This window comes from Argiope bruennichi, chromosome X2 (assembly GCF_947563725.1).
Source record: "Argiope bruennichi chromosome X2, qqArgBrue1.1, whole genome shotgun sequence".
Taxonomy (NCBI): domain Eukaryota; kingdom Metazoa; phylum Arthropoda; class Arachnida; order Araneae; family Araneidae; genus Argiope; species Argiope bruennichi.
Window position 1 is genome coordinate 36,266,012 of NC_079163.1, and position 11,700 is coordinate 36,277,711.

The following is an 11,700-nucleotide window of genomic DNA, read 5'->3' on the forward strand; positions in this document are numbered from 1 at the left end:
ATAATTGCGCAAGTGATAATGGAATGATACAGAATTATTAACATGATGCAAACCAAGTCGAAGAGAACGAACTTACATGGTAAATTGGTGTAGTAGAGACGTAACAACATGTATGTATAAGAAAAATTATTTTAATAAAAATTTCTGCGCCATCTTAATGAAATCGGTGATATTTTTTTCTAAGCCTGCAACTGGCCTAAATATAATCCTCGTTGGATATCTATTACATAGTGTTTGAAATTGTTAGAGCAATTTGGGTTTTTTTAATTAATGTTTAAAATAACCCTCTCGATTCCAGCGGGGCGGTTTGGGGCGGTTTGAGAATTTACCCTATAACATTCACGTGGGGCGGTTTGGGGCGGCTGCTAGCCGTTTTAGGGGAGATGGGTATTAAAAGTGGCTATTCTACTGAACACTCCAGGAGGTCCTCGTTATCTTCGACAATCGCGGCTTTTTCACAGTAGTTTCCCCTGTGCCTTCGGGCGGTAGGGGTTGAGGAGGAATTCACTAAATAGGTTATTGGCGTTTATTTTGTATTTTAAAAGGGTTTTAGTTTCTATTTTCACGTGTTGTTAGCTCAAAATTGGAAAGATTTTATGGCCATTTATAAAAGAAATTTTCCACTGAAGTTCTCTGGTAACGATGAATGATATATAAGGATACCGACACGTTGTTTATTTTTCGGACAAGCGTCAGAAGACCTTTCCAATAGTAAGACTATTGTAATGATATAAAGACAAACCATTGCATTGTCAATGCGGCCTATTCACATCGCAGTTTTCTCACAAAATGGGTAGCGATACTTGTTACTATGGTAGGAAGTCGTTTTACACTGCATCTTATTCTTTCATCAAAGGACTGTCGGAAATTCTGAGACCGTGTACAAACTACCGCTTTTAAAATAGAATTAAAGACAAAAAAAAAAAAAAAAGATTTGGAGTATTCTTTATCGCCCTCTTCAAAGAATGAGATAATTTAAATAAATACTGAGTTCCTTTTTAGAATGCCATTCTGAAAATTTCTCTTCAGTTGTGAATTTCTACTCTTTATTTTATGTACTGTGAATCGGGTGTTTGGATTATCAGAGTAATTTTTCTATTGAAACGCTTATTATTTCTTCATTATGAGTAAAAGAAATCGTGAACACACTGAAGAAGAAATTAAAGCAATTTTACTTGATTCTGATGAAAGTGACAGTGATCTATCAGCGAAGATGATGGTTGGCCAAAAAATGATACTTTAGCTGATCTCTCGTTTATTCTAAGCAAATAAGCAGGAGATGAAACTAACGAGGGTCAGGTGAACGAGAGAGATAGAGATGAGGAGTCAAAAAATGTTATATAATATACATATTATCAAAAATTTGCAAATGATTCCCTCGTGTGTAAATTTGTGGAAATTTAATATGAAGCTTTTGTTCAAAAATTTATCTTGTCTTAACAATATTATAGAAAACTTCACATAACATTTTAAAATCAGAAATTCAGCTTGAAAAATTCAATATGACAGTTCATACTAAAAAAGTAATATTTATGATTAATGTAATTTTAAATGTGTTAAATCTTCATATTTAGTTTATGAAGAATGTAATGTTTTAGTAAAATGTTCAGGCTGAAAACTGAAGGAATGTATTTTTGAAATATATTTCGTTGAGTAATTTTCCCCCCGAATTTTATTTCATAAATTTTTGTGTTTCAGCATTAAATGAAGTTTTAAAAATATGTTATCTCATCTATCGAAACAATTCGATAGATGAGATATATAACGTTTGACGTAATATATTCCCTTGGTTAGAAAAAAATTTTAATAGTTATATTTTAAAAGATTAGTAAAAATGAGTGGCAAAATACAGATATTTTTGGAATTTATCTTTACTCTACATTCTTTTTCCATTATTTAATGTAAAAGCAAGAATGCGTAAGGTTTTGGAGAAAAAAAATGTGAAAACTTCTTTAAAAATTTAATTAAAGTTCTAAAATTTTTCTCTTAGTATCACTATCGAAAATGCAAAATAATACTTTATATTTAAAAATTCAATAAAGATAATCGTTTATACTAAAAAAAAATGCTAAAGACAATAAAAAAAAAAAAAAAAAAAAATCTTCGCTGAGTGTTGAAAGAACATATTATTTTCGAAACATCTTTCAAAAAGAGTAATAACATTTTTTTTTTTTTTTATCCAACGATTGTTTTTATTTCGGTATTAAATGAAGATTTAAAACATTATCTTGTTTATCACTGAAAAGCATTGACATCTATACTATGTAAAAAAAATGTAGTAATTGCATTGATATATGTATAATGTATGTTTTACATTACTATGTAAATTTTTTTTTTTACATGGTAATATATGACATATTATTTAATTTTGGCAACAAAAAAATATAAAAGCCTATTGAGAATTAAATGAATTATAAAGATGTTTTTGAAATTGCTAGTAAAGCCAGTTTTTATTTAAATGGTTTGGAAGCCTAACATGAAACTTACGAAAAAGAAAACAACTATTTTTTAAATTATAAAATAAATTTCAAATTTTTTGTAAAAAGAAAAATGCCCCGCAAAGATGGTGAGCGAAACACTTCACACTAAAAAATATAAATACATTAGAATAAAACTCTTAAGCGGATGGAAAATGAATCTCGTTGTCGAAAACCGCAAGGCAATTATTCAAGGTAGAGCGTCGACAGTTTTATTACTTCAGAGTGCGGGGGGTAACTGCCCCTCAGCTAGGACGAGTCCATGTCTTTCAGAGACACGCTGAGAAAGTCTGGATGTTAAAGGGAGTGCCACTTGAAAAGTGCTTGGATGTTAAAGAGATAAAGACATCTTTTTTACATATTCGAACTGATAGCTTTTTGTCTGGACTATAAGACTTTACAGTGATTTCTATAAAAAGAAGCCGTATATATCTCCGTAACATTTACCTGGATTTTGATTTCCATTCCTCTTCTACTACATTCCAGAATCAATCAATCGTGAAGTGTTAGTTCTTAGAAAGAACTTGTGGTGAAAGCTTATAAACCAGTTAACAGCCACGCTTCCCGAGCAATTGCTTTTGTATCGTGGTCATGTTAATGGGCTGCGGACCACAAGGTCCCCAGGTTCTATCTATCGCCTTTACCAATCCGCCATATTCGTGACCTCGGACGATGAACCTTCAACCTTCTTACAGCTATTGTGGCGCCATCTACCCACAGCAACCCAAAAGTCGTCAGACTCACTTGATGCAACAACCCAAAGTCGTCAAACTCATTTGACGCAGCAACAGCATCAGCAACCACTCACCCACACATGCTCGCCATAACGCTTGGCGCTACTCAAATGGGTACAGGCGTATTAGAATCAACGGCTAATACATCACCACTCAACAGCCATATCGTTCGACTCACTGGAGGGACAGTCTGTGATGAACGCTTATAAGTCAGTTAACAGCTACGCTACCCCGAGCAATTGCTTTTGTATCGTGGTCATGTTACTGGGCTGCTAACCACAAAGTCCCAGGTTCTATCCTCGCACATCATAATCCGCCACAAACTCTTTTCAACAAAATCTTCTATTCTTCTTTTGTTTTAATTTTCCACAGTACGAAAACCTGCGATAATTGAAACCTGTTACTAAAGCATTTTTTGAAATGCCGGAATGATGTTTGTACATTTTTCTCTTCTTTTCATTTAGTAAATATACCTATTTTAGTTGCATTCCTTAAATAGAACCCATGATTTGTCAACTCCTCAATGAGATTCCATTTATTTCTTGCTAAATAGTTTTCATATAGAATCTGTTCTGCCTTGAGTTACATGTATCGGTAAAAGCTGGTAAACATTAATTTTTAAGTTCTTTTTAGGTTGTAAAATATTATTCATTGTTGCTACAGATGTATTTAAAGACTTTGTACTTTATTTTTACTTCTCTTGTTACAAGTGATTTCACTTTAGAAATATTTAAAAACAGTACGTAACTTTTCGGGTATTCGTTTGGAGTCTTCTTTCCACATAGAAGCAAGTATAGTCAGGTTTTCGTTTTCAGGTTTATAATAATGCCAGTTTTACACTCAGAAATTTCAATATAATGGATTTTACACTGTTTTAGGGATAAAGATTAGGGATAGCTTTCTTCGGAAAGTGCAAAGTCATATCCTTCAATCTACAGCTTGTATACTTTTGAAATAAGAATAACTACCAAATTTCATTCGTCAAGCTCAAAGATTTTTTGAGAATCAGTGAAGTCTGAAGCGTGGAGACTTGTGAAAATTCGAATTCTTTGACAATATTTTCTTTATATATTGTATACAATAGAGTAATGAAAGTATATATTTCTCATATATTCAGACATATTTCTCATTTCAAATACTTAATTGTTAACAGAAATTTCTATGCTAAAACATTAGCTTTTTTGAAATTCTTCATCTAAATTGCTCTAAAAAACCCTTTCAGCAAATATTATGCTCTACAAATATAAATCCTACACGCTTAAATGCATTATTATTTATTTTGGCTTTTACATTATTGTATTTAAAAATAAAAGATATATCTGCAGAAATCAGTAAATCATATATTTGTAATAGATTTTTCAGTCTCAAATCCCCAGATTTTCGAATGAGTGGAAACTTCAAACGCTTTCTCAGCTCTTGCCATGGCAACAAATCTCTAGGATTTTGTCTTCAAAAGATAAAACATTCTTGTTCAAACAATATCAAGATAAAATTACAGAATTCCTCTAAAATTATCAGAACTGCACCGAAAGTCTTGCAATACAATGTTGGAAATCCTATTCATTTTCATTATGTTGCAATTGCGAATGTTAACATTTTAATTCCTTGATTCAAATGATACCTGCACTAAAATGAATAAATGGCCTTCGGATATAACAAAAGGCAACCTTTCATGTATCTATACTCAAATTAAAATGAGATTTATCTGGCTTTGTTTGGTGCGTTTCTGCTTTTTCAGTTTAGAATGTGTTCTAATTAGACATGCTTTTGTACTTATTTGAAATTTATGATCTAGCTTATAAAAGACTATTCTGAAAAAAGAAAATGGCATCTTTATACTGTTATATGAATGTTTCTAAAAAAATCTCGCTTTCTTCTATTAGTAAATATAAACAACTTTTTTGCAGAGTATTAACTCACGTACTATTTTTGACGCCGAATTCAATGCCTGTTCAACTCATGTGATGATTTATGATTTTTTACTGATTTTTGCAATATTGCGTCACATTTTGAAAGTTCATAAAAAATGCATTTATCTGATTAAATGCTTCCCTTTATCATATGTTATTTTTTCTGTGAATTTTCTTTCGGAAATGATTTCTCTACCTTTAACGAAAATTAAATAAACGATCGAGAGCAATATTCCCCATTTTTTCTCCCCATTCCATTATAAAAGTATAATCTTCAGTTTTTTTCCTCATACAAATTGAAAGCTTTGGGCAGTGAATGCCATGAGTGCTCCAATTTTTATTTTCAGATTCCAACATAAGAGGTTCTGTGTTTGGTAATATAGTTATGAATATTAAATATATATCGTCAGCACCCTTTTTTATTGATTGAAATAAAATTTTCCCAAATAGCTGCAATTATAATTTCAAGATAACATTAATTCATGTGCTGAGTTTTTGTACTATTGAGTTTAAATTCATGCGAATATACAGACTGACAGACAGTCAAATCCTAAACAGATTTGGTTCAAAATTTGATTAGTATCTACATTTTAGATGACAAAATTGTTCGTAATCTTGTTTCCAAATTTTTGTGTTTTGTATCCAAACTATCGTGCTCATTTTCACTCGGACAGGCAAACAGAAAAGCTTTCTCTAGATTAATTTCGTTGAAAATTTGCTGCAAATCAATGAATTTGGTGTTAAGACCACATACCGAATTTCTTCCATCTAGCTCAAAACGTGTATTAGATATATTGTTCATAATATACATAATTTCAAAAATATGTTTTATGGACTCGGAGAGGTTCTGAACCTCTCTTGAGAAAAAAATCTTGAGAATGAGTTCTTTGATGGTCGGAGTACATTATCTTTCTATACTTCGCATATGAGAAAATGAAATCAGTCTAAAAAGAACACAAATTACATAATTAAATCAATTTTATACCTTAAATAATTTTAAAATAATATAACTTCAAACATATTCCTAAAAAAAACTTTTTTTTAAAATGTTTTAATTAATATTTCATATAAAAACTCCACACTACTAAATGCCTTTTCCTCCAAATCAAAAATAAAATTATGTTGGAAAGTTTTAAGAAAAGACATTTTTAAGAAAGAGTACTTATGAAAATATATTGATAAATAGCATGGGACAGAGAAAAACTCTAAATTTTTGTTACATCATTGTTTCCTTATGTTTTGTCTAAAATCATAATAACTGTTATTGGATTACACCAATGAATAGCTGGATATTTTGAAAAAGTTTTCTAAGATCTATGGCATTCATTATGTTATATTTTTCGTCATTGTCTTAATGTGTGATAGAAGATTATATCATTATGAGAATGAAAAATCAATGTGAAAAACTTATTAGATGAATTTTTTCCTGATTGTATCATATATTATAATTGTATATGTATATAGTATCTCGGCGATTTCAGTAAGACAACAATTTTTTTATATAAAATAAAATGAAAGATAATTTAATTCCGAAAGCATTTATGAAAATTATACTTATTTTTGCTTACTTGAGATATACACCGATAATTAGCTTGAGTTTCGATTTGAAAAAAGTTACCGTGGAAATAAGCAAACGAAAGAATTAAGAGCTAACTCGAGTACTCTAACAACTCCAGACGCAGTATTTCCTTATAAAGACATTTACGTGGTAAAACAAATAACCGAGAAATATTAAAGCCTTTTCTTTCACACTTATTTACTCATTTGATGACAATCGAGCATTCCTTTAAATAGCTGTTATAAAGAACTGTTCGAATGATGTTGAAAATTTTGTTCATAAGAATATGATACAAAGATCAAATAAGAATTTTTGGTTATAATTTTTCTAATTTTTTTAAAAAAATTTAATCTTACTGTGAGAATAAATGAACGAAAAAACTGTTTGTTGATGCGTATGCACAAACAATACTATTCGTGTATTTCTGGAAATAAGATATACAAATATAAGATACCACTTCGTGGCAACAGAAACAATAGAGAAACAATTAAGTTCCCTGTTGCACTCTCCCATTTGGATGACATTCGAGCGTTCCTTTAAATAACGGTCAAAAACTTCTCGACTGAAGCTCATATTTTTTTTTCATAAAAATATGATACAGACAGTAATATTTCGTTATAATTCGAAACATTTTTAAAAAGTTAAATCTTATTGTGAGAATAAAACGAAAGAATTATTAGTTGATGTGCATGCACAAACCACACTATTCGTAGTATTTCCAGCAATAAGACATACAAGTACAAGAAGAAACATTTACGTGGTAACGCAAAGAACAGAGTAGCAATAAAGTTTCTCCGTTGCACTCGCCCATGTAATGATAATTGAGCGTTTCTTTAAAAATTGCTAGAATGATGCTGAATTTTTTTTAATAAAAATATTATATAAAGATCTGATAATAATTTTTGGTTATAATTCTTCTAATTTTTTAAAATTAAATCTTTCTGTGAGAATAAATAAGTGAAACAATAATTAGTTGACTCGAATACACAAGCAACACTATTCATAGTATTTGCAGCAATAAGACATACAAATACAAGAAGAGACATTTACGTGGGAACGCAAATAACAAAGTTTCCATGTTGAGCCTGATGACAGTCGAGCATTCATTTAAATAATTGCCAAACACAACTGCTCGACTGAAGCTGAAAATTTTGCTCATAAAAATATGATATAAAGATCAGATAATAATTTTTGTTTATAATTCTTCTAATTTTTTTTAAAGTTAAATTTTACTGAAGGAATAAACAAACGAAATAATTATTAGTTGACGCGTATACAGAAGCAACACTATTCGTAGTTTTTTCTAGCAATAAGACATTCAAATACAAGAAGAAACATTTACGTGGTAACGCAAAAAACAATAGAAGCAATAAAGTTTCCCCGTTGCACTAGCCCATTTAATGACAATCGAGCGTTCCTTTGAAAAGCTGTTAAAAACTGCTCGAAAGATGCTGAATTTTTTTTTTCATAAAAATATATAAAGATCTGATAATAATTTTTGGTTATAATTCTTCTAATTTTTAAAAATTAAATCTTACTGTGAGAATAAATAAGTGAAAGAATTCTTAGTTGACTCGAATACACAAGCAACACTATTCATAATATTTCCAGAAATAAGACATACAAATACAAGAAGAGACATTTACGTGGGAACGCAAATAACAAAGAAGCAATAAAGTTTCCCCATTGCACTAACCCTATTGATGACAGTTGAGCGTTCCTTTAAAAAACTGTCAAAAACAACTGTTCGACGACTGATGCTGAAAATGTTGTTATTAAAAATATGATAAAAAGATCAGATAATAATTTTCGGTTATAATTCTTCAAATTTTTTTTAAAAAGTTATATCTTACTGTGAGAATAAATAAACGAAAGAATTAGTTGACGCGTATACACAAAAAAACACTGTTCGTAGTATTTCTTGCAATAAGATGTGCAAATACAAGAAGAGACATTTACGTGATAACGCAAATAACTGAGAAGCAATAAAGTTTCCCATTTGATGACAATTGTGCGTTCCTTTACAAAAGTTGTCAAAAACGCATGATTGTTTTGATGCTAAAACGTTTGCTCATAAAAATATGAAATAAAGACGATAAAACTATTTTTTGTTTAATTTTTCTTTCATGTTTGATACCTTCCAAAACAGCCTCATCAATAGAAAATAATCAAGTTTTCAGAATATTATTCTCCATTATGCTGTTTTTATTTTAAATTACAATAAAATGACATTAATGCTGTTAATTATTAAATTTTATCTTATTTTTAATAAATTTTATTTTTTAATAAGTTTTATTTTTCAGCCTTTTCTAAATTGTGTAAAAATGCAACATGCGAAGACCTCTTAGTATTTTTATTGGATACATTCTTCAGAAAACTGTCGTTTTAGACAAAATTAAATCTTCTGATTCCATTGGCATTTTCAACACACTCAATCCCTGAACCCCGTAACGGCTGATTCTTTAAACATTATTGCTAAACAACATGCCATCTTATTCAAATTTAATTTACTTCGTTTAGTTGTATTAACATTCCATTTTAAACCAACGAAAGGCTATTTTTGGACGAATGAATTTATTCAAATTTTCGTAATTGTTCTATTCTCTCGTAAAAAATGTTTAATAAGTTTTCACATAGTCCACTTTTAATTTATTTTAGCAGTAATAAGATGTAAATTTTAATCTTCAATTTTCTATACATTCAATTTTATTTCTAAATATATATTTGCCTTCATTCAATTTTAGTACTTTGATTATAAGATTGAGAATTTATTTTATTGGTAGCAAAGTTCTGTTCAGATTGGCTTCTGAAGTTATTTAAGAAAAGTATAAAATAAATTGATAAATAATTAGTTTGACAGCACCATCGAAAATAGTGAAACTCATTAATCTTGAAAACAACGATAATATTTATCTTATCTTCGTTTCGTAATGAGAAAAGGAAATTTGTACATTATTAGCAGCCTAACGCCACATATAGTAAACAAAATGAATTAATTTCGGTTTAAATATTACATATGAAAATTTTATTTTAAACAAAACGGTCTTTGTTGATGCATTAAAAATGTAAAATACAAACCCAAGCACATATTAGTATCTAATTTTAATCAATAAAACTTGTAAATTTTGTCCAGGCATTGCAATTATTTCTAACTTTTACAAGAAGTAAAATTAAATAATAAGAAAAATGTATGAAATAATAGTATGCTGGACAAAACAAAATATAACTCTAATATAAGTTCACATTTGTCTTTTGCTTTTAAAAATGAGCCAGTTTTAGTGATACATTTAATACAGATTTAATGAATACTTTACATTTTATGCGAAGGGGCCGATTAAACCATATAGGGTCCGGTAGGAAATGCGATTTTTGGGGTTCTTTCTCCTTCCGGAACCTTTTTCCATTCGAAACCATTCAAAATATTATCAAATTTAAATTTAAAATATTATGACAAACTGCAATAACATAATATTTATATCCAAGCGTTATATTATTAAAAAGAGAATATTACAGAAATTCATCCACAAAAATTAAAAAATGCTTTTATCATAACTTTAAAATATTTAAAACTTGAAAAATTGTGCGTGGCCACATGTAGCTATGAAAAAATCCCCCCCCCCATTTCCTACCATTTGATATACGTTAGGTTATTGTGTTAAAAAATATTCACAGTTTAAGACAGTGAGTAAAATTTAATCCAGTTTTATTTAAATGCAATTTTTTAAAAGAAAAATCAACATATAAAGTATATTAAATATTTTCATAAAAAGGAATAGCATTGAAAATAATATAACTTTAAAATATTTATAACCTCAAACATTGTGCGTGGTTGCATGCAGCCATGAATCAATATTTTCCCCCAGTTGTCATAATACTAGACTATTTTAGACAAAAAATAGGCATAATTGAAGACGTTGAATAAAATTTATTCCATTTTGTTAAAAAAAAAGTTTTTAAAAGAAAAATCAACAGAGATATCAAATGAATTATTTTCATAAAAAAGAATAGCATTGGAAATAATTAAGTCTTAAATAAAAAATAATATATTGATTAATTTAAAAATGAAATATTATTTTTTAAAGTCATTGAAAACTTTTTTATAAATCCCCATATGTTTTTTTTCTCATCACCTGCATTGTTTTTCGAATACCATATAATGAATCAGCTGAGAAACTAACTGACGACCAAGCGCTTTAAAAATAATTTTAACGGAACCAAATATCAATTTCATCTAAAGAAACTTTTCCCTACTCTAGTGCAAAACCGGAAGCTACAATGCACGAATAGTTAAAAAGGAAGAAAAAAAAATGAAACGTTAGCACTGTCGAAAGAGGCAAAGTACACAAAATAACGGCCAAAGTTCAAGAAACTTTATAAAATTCTAAAAATAAAAAGTTCCTTTACCTTTAACAATCGCTCGGAAAAATTTATCTTTACTCTCTCTTCAGAAATCTCATCATGGCTGTTTCCTATCTTTGATAGGGACTGCCTTCCGATCTCGAACTTTTTTTCAAGAGTTTCTCCTCACACTTTTATATACCCGGTTGTAAAACTAAACGATCCGGCACCGTGACTGTTCCTCAACGCCGCAACGTCGGAACAACTATCCGGCAAGTGAGAGCAGTGTTTGACTATCTCGATCTTTTCTGGGAGGGGCCTATACATCAAGGGGGCTGACGTCACTTTTAGGACAGCGCCCTCTATTCGTCTATTGTGTGACCGTTTCCTCTCTAACTCAGAACAGATTGATCGAATCAAGGAAATACAAAGATTCTGGCTAGTATTGTAAGGTCGGGCCGAGCGCCGTGAAGTTTGCTTTAAGGACGGTTGGGTTGTATCATGTCACGTCTCAAAGTTTGTTTTGACAAGAAGCGATAGAATTTCATTCGTTTTGGGACTCGGTAAAGTCTTGTTGACACAATTAAAACAAATTTGTCGCTTTCTATTTCCTCTACTGTAATTGTTAATGTGATTGACAGCCGGTATCACTTAGGGTATTTTAAGATTATAGATTCAAAAAC

The 11,700-nt window shown here is 29.9% G+C and overlaps 1 protein-coding gene across 1 annotated transcript in view; it reads right to left on the reverse strand.

Moving 5' to 3' along the window:
- Window positions 1–11,274, reverse strand: part of LOC129961028 (putative polypeptide N-acetylgalactosaminyltransferase 10) — a 295,335-nt gene extending 284,061 nt beyond the window's left edge. The window contains exon 1 of the mRNA XM_056074820.1: window positions 11,084–11,274. The gene's annotated coding sequence lies outside the window, so the exon portion shown is untranslated. The remainder of the gene's footprint in view (window positions 1–11,083) is intronic.
- Between the last annotated feature and the right edge of the window lie 426 nt (window positions 11,275–11,700).